The sequence below is a fragment of the Pelophylax lessonae genome (assembly GCF_965119305.1).
Source record: "Pelophylax lessonae genome assembly, chromosome: 1".
NCBI lineage: Eukaryota > Metazoa > Chordata > Amphibia > Anura > Ranidae > Pelophylax > Pelophylax lessonae.
The window spans coordinates 206,770,342-206,787,332 of record NC_138768.1 but is presented as its reverse complement, the minus strand read 5'-3'; positions in this window follow the sequence as shown (position 1 = coordinate 206,787,332).

Sequence of the window (16,991 nt, the reverse complement as noted above, 5' to 3'; positions counted from 1 at the left end):
TCATGTAGCTCCTCCTTATACCAGACTAGTATTCCTCCTAAGCAGCAACCCTGTTTGATGTTTTTATCCTTTTGTGCGGGGACAGAGAATTCCCTGTAGCCGATAGGTACTGTTGGTTTGTCCTGTGCCCGAGTCCATGTTTCCAGGAGGATTTGTATGTCTGTCTCACGTAGTCTTTGTATGAAGTCTGGATCGTTTACTTTGGATCCGAAGGCTGAAGCATTCAGGCCCTGAATGTTCCAGCTACTAATTACTAAAGATGACATTTTGTAGTTATATACCTTGCATCCCTCATCCCTCTCTCTCTCTCATCCCTCTCTGCTCTCTCTCTCTCATCCCTCTCTCTCTCTCTCTCTCTCTCTCTCTCTCTCTCATCCCTCTCTCTGTCTCTCTCATCCCTCTCTCTCTCTCTCTCTCTCTCTCTCTCTCTCTCTCTCTCATCCCTCTCTCTCTTTCATCCCTCTCTCTCTCTCTCTCTCTCTCTCTCATCCCTCTCTCTCTCTCATCCCTCTCTCTCTCTCATCCCCCTCTCTCTCTCTCATCCCCCTCTCTCTCTCATCCCCCTCTCTCTCTCATCCCTCTCTCTCTCTCTCTCTCATCTCTCTCTCTCTCTCATCCCTGTCTCTCTCTCTCATCCCTCTCTCTCTCTCTCTCTCATCCCCTTCTCTCTCTCTCTCTCATCCCTCTCTCTCTCTCTCTCTCTCTCTCTCTCTCTCTCTCTCTCATCCCTCTCTCTCTCTTATCCCTCTCTCTCTTTCATCCCCCTCTCTCTCTCATCCCTCTCTCTCTCATCTCTCTCTCTCTCTCTCTCATCCCCCTCTATCTCTCTCTCATCCCCCTCTCTCTCTCTCTCTCATTCCTCTCTCTCTCTCATCCCTTTCTCTCTCTCATCCCTCTCTCTCTCTCTCATCCCTCTCTGCTCTCTCTCTCTCTCTCTCTCTCATCCCTCTCTCTCTCTCTCATCCCTCTCTCTCTCATCTCTCTCTCTCTCTCATCTCTCTCTCTCATCCCTCTCTCTCTCATCCCCCCTCTCTCTCTCTCTCTCTCACTCTCTCTCATCCCTCTCTCTCTCATCTCTCTCTCTCTCTCATCCCTCTCTCTCTCTCTCTCACCCCTCTCTCTCTCTCATCCTTCTCTCTCTCTCTCTCTCTCGCATCCCTCTCTGCTCTCTCTCATCCCTCTCTCTATCTCTCTCTCATCCCTCTCTCTCTCTCATCCCTCTCTCTCTCTCTCACCCCTCTCTGCTCTCTCTCTCATCCCTCTCTGCTCTCTCTCTCATCCCTCTCTGCTCTCGCTCTGCTCTCTATGGCTGATCCTCCCTGTAGAGCCCCCCTCAGTGTGGTGCCACTCACCGTCGCTCTCGGCACTCACCAGATGTGTCTGGTGCCCCGGTCATCCCACTGCCGGTAATCGTTCAGGGTGTAGACCTTCACCCGCCGTAGGGTGTCCGTCATCCTGGGTGCCCCGTGCAGGCCCGATCCCCGGGCTCTCCTAAAGGCCGCGGGCCGGCCGCAGTCTCGGCACTCCGGGGGGGGGGGGGCAGTCTCCACAGATCGGAAGGCCAGCCAATCCTGAGGAGGAAGTGAAGTGGGCGGGGATCCGTGGGGCACATGCGCAGTAGCGCAATTCCACGGACATAGGGGCAGACGCAGAGACGCATGGGTTTTATTATCTACATATAATTTGTTGTTAGTAGAACAGAACAGTAAAAAACACTGTGAGTTAAGAAACACTTCTTTAATGCAAGCAGAGGTTCGTAAAATAAATAAAAAAAAATGTCTTCTGTTAATTTTTTGCTTTTGCACATAACGTACAGTAAAGCAATGACTGATTGACATAACCAAGACTTACTGGAAAACAGCCACCCTAAATTTGTTCAAGCAAAGAAAAAATAGTAACTGGCATTTAAAAGAGGTCAGACTGCAAAATTACTTTACCTAGACATAAATCCAATTACTAAAATCCCATATAAACTGTGAAATGGTAACACAATGTCTAAAGTTGCTTCCATTGGTTTTGAATATGCAGCTTTCATTAAAATATTATCAGATGATCCTGCCGTGAAGGTCTTTTTTCTTTTATTAGAGTGACCACTGTATCCCAGTTGTTCTCCTGTGTGGAGACTACAGACAGATGTGCTTCCACATATTGTGCATGCTTGCATTGTCCTCCATTATCACTATCAGAAACCCAGTCCTAGATCATGCAGCAAAGAGATAAAAATGAAGGAATAAAGGGTGAATCAGAATTCCGAGTAAAAGAAAAGCTGAAAGAAAAGAGAAATGTATATACCTGTATCTATCTATATATATATATATATATATATATATATATATATATATATATATATATAAAACAGTCAAGTATTCATACCCCTTGAAATTGTCCACATTTTGTTATGTTACAACCAAAAATGTAAATGTATTTTATTGGGTTTTTTTTGTGCTAGACCAACACAAAGTGGCACATAATTGTGAACTGGAGGGAAAATGATAAAAAAGTTTTCAAAATTTTTTACACAAAAAATTCTGAAAAGTGTGGCATGCATTTGTATTCAACCCTCCTTTACTCTGATACCCCTAACTAAAATCTAGTGGAACCAATTGCCTTCAGAAGTCACCAAATTAGTAAAAAGAGTCCACCTGTGTGTAATTCAATCTCAGTATAAATACAGCTGTTCTGTGAAGCCCTCAGAGGTTTGTTACAGAACCTTACTGAACAAACAGCATCAGGAAGACCAAGGAACACACTAAATAGGTCAGTAATTAAGTCGTGGAAAAGTTTAAAGCAGGGTTAGGTTATAAAAAAATCCCAAGCTTTGAACATCTCACGGAGCACTGTTCAATCCATCATCCAAAAATGGAAAGAGTATGGCACAACTGCAAACCTACCAAGACATGACTGTCCACCTAAACTGACAGGCTGGGCAAAGAGCGCATTCATCAGAAAAGTAGCCAAGAGGCCCATGATAACTCTGGATGAGCTACAAAGATACACAGCTCAGGTGGGAGAATCTGTCCACAGGACAACTATTAATCATGCACTCCACAAATCTGGCCTTTATGGAAGAGTGGAAAGAAAAAAGCCATTGTTGAAAGAATGCCATAAGTCCCGTCTGCAATTTGCGAGAAGCCAGGGGGGGGGGGACACAGCAAACATGTGGAAGAAGGTGCTCTGGTGAGATGAGACCAGAATTAAACATTTTGGCCTGAAAGCAAAATGCTTTGTGTGGCAGAAAACTAACTGCACATCACCCTGAACACACCATCCTCGATGTGAAACATGGTGATGGCAGCATCATGTTGTGGGGATGCTTTTCGCCAGCATGGAAGCTGGTCAGAGTTGATGGGAAGATAAATGGAGCCAAATACAGGGCAGTCTTAGAAGAAAACCTGTTAAAGTCTGCAAAAGAGTTGAGACTGGGGCAGAGGTTCAACTTTTAGCAGGACAATGACAATAAACATACAGCCAGAGCTACAATTGAATGGTTTAGATCAAAGCCTATTCATGTGTTAGAATAGCCCAGCCAAAGTCCAGACCTAAATCCAATTGAGAATCTGTGGCAAGACTTGAAAATTGCTGTTCATACATGCTCTCCATCCAATCTGACAGAGCTTGAGCTTCTTTGCAAAGAAGAATGGGCAAAAATGTCACTCTCTAGATGTGCAAAGCTGGTAGAGACATACCCAAAAAGACTTGCAGCTGTAATTGCAGTGAATAAAATACATTTACCTTTTTGCTTGTAACGTGACAAAATGTGGAAAATTTCAAAAGTATGAATACTCTTTCAAGGCACTGTATATATATATATATATATATATATATATATATATATATGTGTTAAATTAATTAAGTTATTTATTACAATATTATCAGCCCTCCTAAATTACGCCCTGCAAAGCAATTGCAAGCATCTAAATATCCACATCCTTGGTATTTTTGATACAGTTTGCTGTGTGTTTTTTGGCACAGATTGTTAATTTAAATGTGACAAAGTATGGTACTTATAACTTTTCTCTGTAGATTTTATTTCTAGCGCTATGTCCCAATGGAGGATTTTCGAGTTAATTGAGGATTTCATGACATGAAAGTCATGTTAACCCAGCTGTTATGTTTATTGGAGCAAACCCAATGTCAGATCTACTGATGAATTGCAGCTAGCAAGCCATTCTCCACATGCTCATCACAGTTGCTTTCTCATTTCCATTGGGCAACAGTTAAGGGCATGTTCTTTTGTTCCTTCTGTTGTTTTGAGTGCTTAAAACTGCTAATTTAATCCTATACTTAAATGTTTACACCTACCAAATTTGAAAATGAAAGGGTAAAGTGGGCCATACACTAGTAGAATTTCATTCTATTTTTTTGTTTTAAAATAATTAGATTTTCTAATTGTTAGTGGGATCAAATCAACATTTGTTTCAAACTGCAGTGACAAGAATCCAAAATCAAATGTTAAAAGCAAATTAATTACTTATTAAAGTACGTTTGAACTACATTTGTCAAGGATTCACTGGGAATTTTTGTACGAATGTGTGAATTTTCACTTGTTGGAAAATCTACTATTGTATGGTCAGCTTTAGTCTAGATCACATATGTCAAACACAAGGCCTGCAGGCCACATCCAGCCCGCTTGGCTATGTCATGTGTCCCTCACGTCCAGTTTTGCATCCAATAAGTGGCAGAACTCCATTCTGCCACCTCCAGCTCTCACCCTCCACTCCTGCTCTTTTCTGCCACTTGTAAACACAGAAGCCTTCTGTGTTTACCAGGGACAGCTTTGCTCTCAGCAGCTCCTGAAACTACAGATCCTTGCACTCACTCATAGTGGGGACAGATCTCCAGAATCTGAGAGAGATAACATGCTTCCTACAAGGCGAGGCAAGGTCGCCTACACTAGGAGGTTCTAGAGCTGCACTAGGTAGAGAGATGTGAGGAAGCTTTGGGGGGTTGGGGTTGCACATTGTGCATAGCGCACCCCTAAACCCTTCACTCTGTACACAGCACACTCCCGTACTCTGCACTCTGTGCATAACGCACTCCTGAACCCTGCACTCTGTACATAGCACACCCCTGAACTTTGTACACTGTGTGTAACACACTCCTAAACCCTGCACTCTGTACATAGTGCACCGCCGAACTCTGCACTCTGTATGTAACATACTCCTAAACCCTGCACCCTGTAAATAGCGTACCCCTAAACTTTGCACTCTGTACTTAACACACTCCTAAACCCTGCACTCTGTTCGTAGTGCACCCCTGAACTCTGCACTCTGTATGTAACACACTCCTAAACCCTGCACTCTGTACATAGCGCACTGCTGAACTCTGCACTCTGTATGCAACGCACTTCTAAACCCTGCACTTTGTACATGTCACACCCCTGAACTTTGCTCTCTGTACATAAAGCACTCCTAAACCCTGCAATCTGTACATAGCTCACCCCTAAACTCTGCACTCTGTACGTACGCCCCAGATACAATTGGCCCTTGAGGGTAACCATACTGCTGATGCGGCCCGCAATGAAATTGAGTTTGACACCCCTGCTTTAAGGCGTCCCCATACATACCCTGTCTGTGCTGTACCTAATTTTTTTTCTTTTCTTTTTTCAGCATTGGTACATGGGCCCCTCGGCAGTGCCCAGTCTCCCTTGACTTTTTTTTACAGTAGTTTGGCCAGTGGCCAAAGTGGCTAGAATTTACTAATAGGATTCACCACCCCTATAGCCTTCAATGGGATTTGCTGCTATGTTTGGGTTTAAACAGGATTTGACAAATGCTTGCTGAATTGAATCCAGGCAGATTCACCCCTCCTTACATGTGACTTCCTGTTTAGTGAACCTAAATCTAAAACAATGTTAACTGTTTTTTCCAGCTATCTAATGTACCAACTATCCTCTGTGTAATAGAGATGAGAAGAGGAAAGTCTTTGTAGTCCAAATCCGAAGATCAGCAAAGGCTTCCCCCGTACATGCAGTGCAGTGAGTGAGGGTTGTCACTCTAGAAAAATAAATATGTATGTTATTGGCAGGATCATCGGGTGTTTTGGAGGTGCTGGAGCACACCAAAGGGGAGAGTAGACACCCCAAACCCTCATGTGGATGCAAACACTATTGGGAATATATTAAAGAGCTGTTGCAGCTGTATATCAAAGATATATATGAAGCAGGGGCTGACTCAGCCCACCAGCCTACATCAATAACAAAAAAATGATATAGGACGAACTGACTTTGAAAGTTAATACAGAATAAATATAATCAATACATGTGTTAATAATTAATAAAACCGGCAAACACAACACAAACAGAAATTATGAAAAAACATTTCCTACAATTGTGTGTTTCCATTTTTCAACCACAAACTGTGCCTGTTTTGTAGCAATATGTTTTACATAGAGTGATAAAGTCTATGAGGCCTTTCTAGTCCTTGGCTGCGGATCATAGAGAAAGTCTCAGGAAAATGGATGATCACAGATTGGGATTACACACAGACACTAAACAAACAGGCAGTAGGAGGAAGAAAGACGATGTGGTCTGCTGCACATATAAATGGCAAGAATTGACAGCTGTTCCTTTACAGTGTCATAGGTCTGTGGTTCCTGTACATACTTTGAGGTTATTGTCAGTAACATGTTATCTTATTTGGGCTACGTTTTTTTTTTTTTTTTTTTCAATACAGTGTCCATGATTTCCCCCTCATACTATTAAGCCTCTTGAGTCTTTTTAAGTTTTAGCTCAGAAAGAAAATCATAAATCCATGTAGAAAATACAGTCACCGGCAATATGATCACATGGGGGTATTTTTACTTCAAACTGTCTAAAACCATTGAAAAAAAAATAGGTTTACAAAATTATTTATGCTAAAAGCTAATATAATAATACATTGCAGCTCACAAATTCTTAGATGAGGTGGCCGCATTTGTGTTTTTTTTTTGTTTTGTGTTTTTTATTCTTTATTTTCATCTGGTGATCTGGCTTTTTCTTCAACCTACTTTAACAGACCAAGCTGGGTAGACAACGTAGCAGTTAGACTGTAGGTTGACAACGTAGCAGTTAGAGGGATGTCAACCTACAGTCAACCTACTTGATGTAGGAAACCTCAAGTGCAACCCCCAATGTTAACAAAGGGCCACATATGATATTCAATTCATTTAATGCTACAGAAATGTGTCAGAGATTACATACATGCAACATGATGGAAAGGACACAACAACATAGTTTGGAAGACAAACAGATGACACTGCTTCACGCCCATGATATGTGCCCAGTCTCTTAAGAGGAAGGAGCAGGGCAAAAATCAGCTCGTCTAGGTCCTGTGTAACATTTCAAGAAAAACAAGTGCTTTTTTTTTATCCAGCTTAATTAAATTGGACAAAGGACATTACAGCACTGCCTAGGACCATCCCACTCTGATGTGTTTCACCCTACTGCGAGCTTAATCATAGATTTATTTTCCCAAGGCAGTTGGAATAGGATATCTAGGAAATATGGTCTGTTGAATTACTATGTTTAACCTCCATTTTTGAAACAGTGATTGGTAATAGTCTGCAAACCACACTGATTTAAATTGCAAAAAAAAAAAAAAAAAACAGACAATGGTACCTGCAAGGAAACATCTAATGAAAATGTATATATAGCCATTTTTTTTAGAGCTGTTAAGGGTTAGAAAACTACATTGTAATGCTAGGCCCACCAACCCTTTGTGTTGGACTGAATCATCCACAAATTGGTGGACTGAATCATCCACTAGCTTCTAAACTTTATAGGCACTATGTTGCCAAGATTCCCACTCACTCTTATCACCAAATTCTCAATTTATTATTTTGCAGTTCAGGAGGCGGAATTAGATGTTTTTCTTAGATTTATTAAGGCATCAGTGAAAGACAGATTTAAAAAAAAGTGGTGTAGACATTGGAAGCTCCTTAAAGATATAGGAAGCCACAGGGTGAATTAAACTACCAGCGTTCACCCAAAACTTATATATAGATTCTGGGCACATTTTGGCTTAATAAATGGGAAAGGAATAATATTTCACATTTTCCCTCCTTAAACTTCTGCTTATGTATACAAATGTAGAGGTGAAACATAAAAATGTGGATAATCTTGTTGCACATTTTGACATCTCTAATGTTTCTTGTCAAGTAGAAATTATCTTACATGCTTTAGCTTGTTACACAACAATTTTACACAGCTTGCAGCATTCCTCCTGGGCAATCCAAAAAGAGTCAAAAGAGAAATCATCTGACAAGTTAACAGGAGTTTAAAATTTCTATTGAAACAGTACCTAAATATCATTGAAACTGTTGGTATTGCAGTCATTACTTTGAAGTGAGACACAGTTTTACATGAATAAATGTCATTATATCAGGCATGATAACTGGTTTCTAGCACTTCACTTTATACAAACATCCAAGAAAGAACCAAATATTAAATACAACAGGGGAAATTCATAAAGAGTGTCTATGACAATCTTTAGAATTCCCTTAAACCTCCACATGAAAAGTTTGGTTTTTGAGTCAGGGTGTCCTCTGGGTGCCTCCTTAACCCTCACTGGAAATTTTGGAAAGTCAATCCAATGCCTTCCCAGATCATCTCAATGGGTACTCGCATATAAGACCCAAAAGAGGATAATAACGATAGTGCTCACTGTATATCAAGCTTTTTTTTTTTTGGTTAAAAGTTAAAGAATTTCACTCACATTCTGTATTCAACAAAATATGCCATTAAGGGTGCACAAATATAGCCTGGTATGATGCCTTGTTTATGGATAACACCCACAGGATGTGACCCAATATGATGCAAAACGTGAACTAATAGTATATTACTGATTTATTAAAAACTATTAAAATCATAAAAATGGACGGAGGCGGGGACACCAGGGTTGGGGGGGGGGTGGGGGGGCGCTTTCCGGGTTAGTGCGGGCCTACGGCCACCCCCGGACCATTGATGAGGGATCCGGGCGGGGCCGGGGTTGGCGCCGGCCGGGTTGGGTCCTCCTATCGCCCTCCCCTCCCATTGTCTTTTGGATTGAACACACGGCTGTAATGTGACTTGCATTGCTCCTTGATACGAATAGAGCATCTTGTGTTATGTATGTTATTTTCGATGCACATGTTCTTTGTTGTACTTTGCAATATTCAATAAAAACCTATTGAAATTAAAATCATAAAAATGTTTACATTTACATGTCCAAGTGCTTTACTAGGACAAATTAATTGGCTCACTCACTTATATTCCACAGTCCAAAATCCATACAATAATCCTGTCATGTCTGTGCAAGTTCAGTAAAAGCATAATGGGCCTTGGCTGCCTAACAGCAGGGCCATGATTTTCAGCTGGACTGTCATGTCTCCCAGGTGTGGCTGCTGAGGGGGGAGTCTCCCCACTGGCTCCATGAGAGGATTCTCATTGGGCAGTGGAGGTGGCCCATTCAGGCCTGTATCTACCCCAGAAGGCAGATTCTGTCGTAGAGGATTCTGGGATTGGGTATAAGTTTGAAGGGAACATATGAGGCAGCATCCCAGGAGGGGGAGTATGGCTGTCTCCCCTCCTGTCAGAAGGATCGGGTGTCTCGGGTGGCTGCCTGAGAATCCAGAAGGGAGAGCTGAGCTGCAGAGGGGATCCGGTGTGCCGAGGACCAGCGGAGGAAAAGGGGCTCAATTCCAGGAAAGCCTTCCAAGGTCGTGAGTACTCTGAATTGCCCCTGGGGGTCTGCCTAGTGTAGAGGGGACCACTCCGGTGAAGGTCTTAGGGATCCTGAAGTCTGCAAGTGTCAAGGGGGTTGCCTAGTGAAAGAACCCTTAAGTGTCAAGGGGGTTGCCTAATGAAAGGACTCTGAAGTATTAAGGGGGTTGCCTAGTGAGAGGACCCTGGAAGTATAGAGGGGGTGGCAGCGGTTGGGCCCTGAAGAGTCAAGTGTGCTGTTTTAGGAGTTGCAGCAGCACAAGCAGTCACAAGAAGCTACCTCAGTCAGTGAAGGGCTGGAGGGAGTCATATGCAGGACTTTTGAGCTAGACAGAGTGTCAAGAGTCAAGGATTGGTACAGTCCTGGATCTTCTGAGTTAACCAAGGAGTTAACCACTTTAGCCCCGGAGGATTTGGCTGCTCAATGACCAGGCCCCTTTTTTCAACTTGGCACTGCGTGACTTTAACTGACAATTGCGCACTCATGCATTGCTGTACCCAAACAAAATGTACGTCCTTTTTTTCCCACAAACAGAGCTTTCTTTTGGTGGTATTTGGTCACTTCTGCGCTTTTTATTGTTTGCGATATTAATAAAAAAAAGAGCGAAAAGTTTGAGAAAAAATGAAATTTTCAACTTTGTCTTTTAAAAAATATCCAATATACTCAATTTATGTCATATATTTTGGCTAAAAATCTCAATGACCGTATTTTTATTGGTTATAACGTCTACAAACTATGGTGTAAATACTGGAATTTATGCAGATTTTACTTTCTGACTGCCTATCTCATTTCATGAAGTGCTAAAATGGCAGGGCAGTACAAAACCAGCCAAATTACCACTTTTTGGAAAGTAGATATCCTAAGGAATGTCCTGAGAGGCATGTTGAGCTCATTGAATATTTAATTTTTTTGTCACAAGTGTTTGAAAATTGACTAAAAAAGAAAAATGTTTTTTTTTTTTTTTTACACAAAGTGGTCAATGAAATGATATATTGCTCACGCATGCCATGTGTATATGTGTAAATACACCCCAAAAGATATACTGCTGCTTCTCCTGAGTACAGAGATACCACATGTGTGAGACTTTTTTGGAGCCTAGCTGTGTACGGGACCCCGAAAACCAATCACCACCTTCAGAATTTCAAAGGGCGTACATTGCATTTTCTCACTACCTATCACGGTTTAGGAGACCCTGAAATGTCAAGATACCACAAACCCCCCCAAATTAAACCATTTTGGAAAGTAGACACCCCAAGCTGTTTGCTGAGAGGCATGGTGAGTCTATGGAATATTTTATATTTTGCCACAAGTTTTGGGAAAATTAAATTTTTTTTAAATATTTTTCTTTAACACAAAGTTGTCACTAAAAGATACATTTCTCACACATGACATGGGTATCTGTGGAATGACACCCCAAAATACATTCTGCTGCTTCTCCTGAGTACAGGGATACCACATGTGTTAGACTTTTTGGGAGCCTAGCTGTGTACGGGACCCCGAAAACCAATCACCACCTTCAGTGGCGTAAATTGTGCATTTTACTTGCGCACTACCTGTCATAGTTTCAGAGGGCCTGAAATTTGAAGATAGCGCAAAACCTCCCAAATTACCCCATTTTGCAAAGTAGACACTCCAAACTATTTGCTGATAGGCATGGTGAGTCAATGGAATATTTTATATTTTGCCGCAAGTTCTGGGAAAATTATAATTTTTGTTTTTTTGTTTTTTTACACAAAGTTGTCACTAAATTATATATTGCTCACACATGCCATGGGTATATGTGAAATGACACCCCAAAATACATTCTGCTGCTTCTCCTAAGTATGGGGATACCCCATGTGTGAGACTTTTTTGCAGTCTAGCCAAGTAAAGGACCCCGAAATCCAATCACCACCTTCAGGCTTTCCAAGGGCGTAAATTGTCGATTTCACTCCTCACTACCTATCATAGTTTCGGAAGCCATGAAATGCCAAGACACCACAACTCCCCCAAATGACCCCTTTTCGTAAAGTAGACACCCTAAGCCAGCCCTCAAAAATTTCACTTGCCTGCTCGCATTTTGAGAGTGGATTGATGAGCAGGGTGAGTAAGAACAGGGCTGTACTGTAGGGGTAATATGCAGCTACTCCTTTCAGCCTGCCTCCCCTGTCACAAGGCTGTGTGTGTGTTTCATAGCCCAGTGAGTAGCTCCCCCCCCTCCAGGAATGGGAGAGGCTGCAACTGCTCTGCCTTCTCCCGCCCCTCTCTCTCTCTCTCTCCCTGTGCCCGCCCACACACTCAGTACAGCCCGTGCATGCTGTCTGCGAAGGAAATGTGTGGGTGGGAAAGTTTCATTAGCAGCCAGCAGCTACATGATGGGGAATTGAGTAAGATGAGCACTGTGACCAGACTTACTCCTCCCTACCCTGTCATCTTCCCCCCTCTGTCCCTGTCATCTTCCCCTGTCTGTCCCTGTCACCCCTCTCACTCTCTCACTCTCCCTGTCACCCCCTCTCTTTCTCTTTCTCTTTGTGTCACCCCTTCCTTCTCTCTCTCCGTTTCACCCCCTCTCTCTCTCCCTGTCACCCCCTCTCTATCTTTCTCTCTCTCTTTATCACCCCTCTCTCTCCCTGTCACCCCCTCTCTCTCTCTCTCCATGTCACCCCCCTCTCTCTCTCCCTGTCACCCCCTCTCTGTCTCCCTCCCTGTCACCCCCCCTCTCTCTCCCTCCATGTCGCCCCCCTCTCTCTCCCTCTGTGTCGCCTCCCCTCTCTCCCTCCGTGTCACGCCCTCTCTCCCTCTGTATCACCCCCCTCTCTCCCTCCGTGTCACCCCCCTCTCTCCCTCTGTGTCACCCCCCCTCTCTCCCTCCGTATCACCCCCCTCCCTCCATGTCACCCCCTCTCTGTGTCACCCCCTCTCTTCCTCTCTCTGTTTCACCCCCCTCTCTCCCTCTCTTCGTGTCATCTCCCTCTCTCCCTCTCTTCATGTCACTCTCCCTCTCTCCATGTCAGCCCCCTTTCCCTCTCTCCCTGTCACCCCCTTTGCCTCTCTCCGTGTCAGCCCCTTTGCCTCTCTCCCTGTCACCCCCTTTGCCTCTCTCCGTGTCAGCCCCCTCTCTCTCCCAGTCACCCCCTTTGCCTCTCTCCGTGTCAGCCCCCTCTCTCTCCCTGTCACCCCCTTTGCCTCTCTCCGTGTCCGCCCCCTCTCTCTCCTTGTCACCCCCTTTGCCTCTCTCCGTGTCAGCCCCCTCTATCTCCCTGTCACCCCCTTTGCCTCTCTCCGTGTCAGCCCATTCTCTCTCTTTGTCACCCCCTCTCTCTCCCTGTCACCCCCTCTCTCTCTCTCCCTGTCACCCCCTCTCTCTCTCCCTCCCTGTCACCCCCTCTCTCTCTGCCTCCCTGTCACCCCCTCTCTCTCTCCCTCCCTGTTGCCCCCCTCTCTCTCCCTCCGTGTCGCCTCCCCTCTCTCCCTTCGTGTCACCCCCTCTCTCCCTCTGTATCACCCCCTCTCTCCCTCCGTGTCACCCCTTCTCTCCCTCCGTGTCACCCCTTCTCTCCCTCCGTGTCACCCCCTCTCTCCCTCCGTGTCACCCCCCTCTCTCCCTCCATGTCACCCCCCCCTCCCTCCATGTCACCCCATCTCTGTGTCACCCCCCTCTCTCCCTCTCTCTGTGTCAGTCCCCTCTCTCCCTCTCTTCGTGTCATCTCCCTCTCTTGGTGTCACTCTCCCTCTCTCCATGTCAGCCCCCTTTCCCTCTCTCCCTGTCACCCCCTTTGCCTCTCTCCATGCCAGCCCCTTTGCCTCTCTCCCTGTCACCCCCTTTGCCTCTCTCCGTGTCAGCCCCCTCTCTCTCCCTGTCACCCCCTTTGCCTCTCTCCATGTCAGCCCCCTCTCTCTCCCTGTCACCCCCTTTGCCTCTCTCTGTGTCCGCCCCCTCTCTCTCCCTGTCACCCCCTTTGCCTCTCTCCGTGTCAGCCCCCTCTCTCTCCCTGTCACCCCCTTTGCCTCTCTCCGTGTCAGCCCCTTCTCTCTCCCTGTCACCCCCTCTCTCTGTCAACCCCCCCCTTGTCTCTCTCTGTCAAACCCCCTCTCTCTCTCTCTCTCTCTGTTGAACCCTCTCTCTCTCTCTCGGTTGTTGTTGTTGTTGTTAATATTTATTTTTGTAACTTAATTCTGAATAAAACATTTAACAGTGTAATTTTATGATATATTTTACGAGGACGTGTTTAGGGGCGGAGCAGGGTAGGGTTTGGGTGGGGCAACAAGTGGCAAGTAACTTAGGACTTGAAATTTTGAGCCCTGCCCTAAGCAATTTAAAAATGATATAAAGTATGTAGCGCCAAAGGATAAATACATTAAATATACTAAAATAGTGTCAATTAACAAAACATCTGTGTCTGTAAATGAATAAATACATGTGAAGATCTATCACAATCAAAGTGCAAGTGCTCTTAAAATATGTGATAAGAAATCAATCCAGGTGATAAAAACTTTTATTTCAGTGAATAAAACAATTATTGAGATAAAGGAATAATATCACAATGCATACAATAGTGTGAAAATAAAAATAAGTGCACAAAAGTCCATAAAAAGTCCAGACCCCTGTTGAGGAAGTCGTAGTTTTGACGTAACGCGTACAGGGGAGGATCCTGCACACGCTGTAGTACCCATATCACTGTCCATGCCCGCACTGGCTTAGTGCCAGCTCATGTGAGTGGTTTTCTGCTTTATTATTACCCCATTAAAGTATACGTTACAGAGAGCACTAGATCGTTGTATTTATTTTACACATGTATCGTATCATGACGGTGGAGAGATGAGTGTGAGGAGGCGACCACCCTATCCCCTTCATTGTGTCAGTGATACTGCGGATCTGGTCATTTTTTTACCTGAAGCACCTTTGTACAGAGGAAGGACAGGAGGAAGCTACCTATCCATACCTATTAGCACCTGTGTGTGCACAAAGCGGGTTTGGCTCATTATAACTTGTGAGCCAAACCAGGAGGTGAGCCGTCGGCATTATCATTTATGCACCAAGGCACTTTAAGTTATTCAAGCACCAGCACTTGGTCCCTTGATACCTACACAGCTTAGAAGATAATCACCACTTTAATGGACTTTTGTGCACTTATTTTTATTTTCAAACTATTGTATGCATATGTGTGACTATTTATTTGCACAAGCACCCATTGTGATATTATTCCTTTATCTTAATAATTGTTTTATTCACTGAAATAGTTTTTAGCACCTGGATTGATTTCTTATCACATATTTTAAGAGCACTTTGAATGTGATAGATCGTCATATGTATTTATTAATTTACAGACACAGATGTTTTGTTAATTGACACTATGTTAGTATATTTAATGTATTTATCCTTTGGCGCTACATAGTTTATATAATTTTTGGATCGTTTCTGGTGTCAGGTGAATGCACTTTTATGTTGGCAGCCATTGGTCCCCATATCTGTCTATCTAGCTATTATTGGGGTATTTGTTTTGTCCGTCTTTTATTGATTAGCGCTGATTAATTACTCTTTATCAAATATTAGTTTTCTATACCCTAAGCTATTTGCAGAGAGGCATGTTGAGTGTTTTGCGGATCTCACTTTTTGTCACAAAGTTTTGGAAATTGAAAAAAGAGGAAAAAAAATGCATTTTCCTTTTTTTTCTTAATTTTCCAAAATAAATGAGAGCTGCAAAATGCTCACCATGCCTCTCAGCAAATAGCTTGGAGTGTCTACTTTGCAAAATGGGGTCATTTGGGGGGAGGGGGGCTTGTGCTATCATGGCCTTCAAAACTGTGATAGGTAGTAAGGAGTGAAATCAACAATTTACGCCCTTAGAAAGCCTGAAGGTGGTGATTGGTTTTCGGGGTTCTGTACGGGGCTAGACTGCCAAAAAGTCTCACACATGGGGTATTCCTGTACTCAGGAAAAGCAGCAGAATGTATTTTGGGGTGTCATTTCACATATACCCATGGTATGTGTGAGCAATATATCATTTAGTGACAACTTTGTGTAAAAAAAAATAAAAAAAAAAATAATAATTTTCCCGAAACTTGTGGCAAAATATAAAATATTCCATGGACTCACCATGTCTCAGAAAATAGCTTGGGGTGTCTACTTTGAAAAATGGGGTCATTTGGAGGGTTGTGTGCTTTTTTGAAATTTCAGGGCCTCTGAAATTGTGACAGGCAGTGCGGAGGTAAAATACACAATTTACGCCATTAGAAAACCTGAGGGTGGGGATTGGTTTTCGGGGTCCTGTACACAGCTAGGCTCCCAAAAAGTCTCACACATGTGGTATCTCTGTACTCAGGAGAAGCAGCAGTGTGAGCAATATATCGTTCAGTGACAACTTTGTGTAAAAAAATAAAAAAAAATAATAATAATTTTCACAAAACTTGTGGCAAAATATAAAATATTCCATGGACTCACCATGCTTCTCAGCAAATAGCTTGGAGTGTCTACTTTGCAAATGGGGTTATTTGGGGGGGGGGTTTTGTGCTATCTCGAAATTTCAGGGTCTCTGAAACTGTGACAGGTAGTGCGGAGGTAAAATGCACAATTTACGCCATTAGAAAACCTGAAGGTGGTGATTGGTTTCCAAACGCAATTTCTGCGAAAAAAAATAATTTTTCTTTTAATTTAATGCACTGGTAAAATTTAAAAGACGATCTAATGCTGAGTACATAGATACCAAACATGACATGCTTTAAAAATTGTGCACGGCTGTGCAGCGGCAACAAACTACGTACATTTTTAAAAGCCTTTAAAAGTCTTTACAGGTTACCACTTTAGACTTACAGAGGAGGTCTACTGCAAGAATTACTGCCCTCGACCTGGCATTCGCGGCGATACCTCATATGCATGCTGCAATTGCGGTTTACATATGACACTAGGCCAACGCTTGCGTGCGCCTTTGCGCGCAAGCACGGGGGGGACAGGGAGGCTTGATTTTTTAAATTTTTTTTATTTATTTTGCTTTTTTATGTTATTTTGACACCTTCCCTTTCATTTTTTTTTATTATTTTTATTGTTATCACAGTGAATTTAAATATCCCCTATGATAGCAATCTGTAGTGACAGGTACTCTTTTTAAAAAAAAATTGGGGTCTTTTAGACTCTAGATCTCTCCTCTGACCTTAACGCATCTGACCACACCAAAATTTGTGTGATAAAATGCTTTCCCAATTTCGAATGAAATGCTTGTAGCTTCCAGTATCTTAGGCCATAGAGATTATTGGAGCCATTCTTGTCTCCAATCAGCTCTATGGTAAGATAATTGAACCACCGGCTGCACTCTCGGGTTAACCGATGGGACAGGA